The following is a 1,897-nucleotide window of genomic DNA, read 5'->3' as shown; positions in this document are numbered from 1 at the left end:
TTACTAAATAAATAAATAAATAAAATAAATAAACTTTAAAAACAAAAACAAAAAAGAACAACTAAGTAAGAATTTTTTAGATCGAGTTCAAAGATGAAACTGTAACAGAGTGGAGTGAAAATGTAGATTGTAGCTCAAAGAAAACCAATTGAGAGCTGAAGCAACATTATAAAATTAATTATTATAAAATTAATATTAATTAATATTAGTTATTTATAAAATAATCATTTAATAATTATTATATTTAAATAATATAATTATTATATTATATAATAATATAAATAATATAATTATTATATTATAAAATTAATACCAAAAAAATAGAAAAAGCAAGGAAAAGATTAAGTACTTCAGTAACATATAGGAATGACTAGAGATAAGTACAGTAAATGCAAACACCAATATAAAGAAATGACAAATATAAAGAAATTATTGAAAAGCTGAGAGATATGGAAGACATAAAAAGACAAATCAACATAAAGATCATCAGGATTCCTCAAGTCTGTCCCTTCTCCCCCAGTGAAGCAGAAAAGGTGTCCAAAGATATGATACAAGAACATTCTTCTGAAATGAAAAACTGAAGCTACAAATCACGTTCTGGGAGCATATGACACAGAAAGTTCAAAAGTAAGACAAGTCCTAGTTACATCATTGAACTTCAAGAATCAAAAATAGATAATTCTTTAGGAACCAGACAGCCAAATCAAAATTACCAAAAAAAAAAAAAAAGAAAAAAGAAAGCAAAAGTCAGTTGGTTTCCAACTTCAATGACAGAAGACACTGGAGCAATGTCTACAGCATTCTGATGCCAAGAATACATTACTGAGAAATAACCAACCAGTAGTTCATCTGGACACAATGGGAAGACATTCTGACCCATGAAAGAACTCAAGGAACACTCAAGCAGCTTCTTGGAAAAAGTTTATGATCATGAAAGCCAACCAATTAAGAGATGCAGCAAAATAATTCAAGAATAAAGAAATCAGATTAAGAAGGTCAAACGACATAGAATCCATCTCAATATTGATTCAATACCACTATAGAAATTATGGGTACCAAAGATAATGTGAATGTTGTAAGCCCATGTAATAAAAAAATAATATAACTCACAAAAAGTGAAAGATACAAAAGAGATGAAGGGGATGGGTGCCCGTGCCCTCTTCTTTCAAAGTATATATTGTCTGTAATGGAATCCTAGTCAAAACACTGGGACTCCACACAGCTGCATGTGTACCTTAGTGAGTTTTAAACTTCAGAGGGATTTTTTTTTTTTTAGAGTATTTTATCCCTTGTGGTAGAAGAACACATTCATTCAAACTTCAATGATTCCTTCGTTTTAATTGGATATTTTTCTTCTATTGAACTCACCTATACACACACACATTTTACGTATATTTACATATATACACATACATTATATATATTTGTATATATATATATACTTTTTTTAAACGTATGCCGGATATTTTCAAACAGTCCCAAAAGTAAACTTCCAAATGTCCAGCAACTAACCTCACAATTATCAACAATTTACCTGTTTTCTGTGACACACACACACACACACACACACACACACACACACACACACACACCCCTGCAGTTCACCTAGTCTTAAAAATAGGAGAGTGGAATTTGAGGTGATTTAAGTTTCATTTTTAGATTTTCTGCCGTGTTGAATTCTTTATAGTAAACCTATAATTTTTTTTCATAGGACTAGTATCTTTCTTCCTTCTTAGCTGCCTCTCTCTTGCTTTTCCAAAATAACTGGAAGCAAGTAGGCCAAAACACCAGCAGTGAATGATTTTGAAGTGGTGAAAATGTGGACGATTATTTTTTCCTTTATTTTTTTTTAAATAGTAAGATTATTTCAGAGACCAATGAGAAGCCATGCAACACA

The sequence above is a fragment of the Eumetopias jubatus genome, unplaced genomic scaffold (assembly GCF_037043125.1).
Source record: "Eumetopias jubatus isolate StellerSeaLion01/CBP00866 unplaced genomic scaffold, mEumJub1_p1.0 scaffold_7, whole genome shotgun sequence".
Lineage (NCBI taxonomy): Eukaryota > Metazoa > Chordata > Mammalia > Carnivora > Otariidae > Eumetopias > Eumetopias jubatus.
This window is presented reverse-complemented; position numbering follows the sequence as displayed.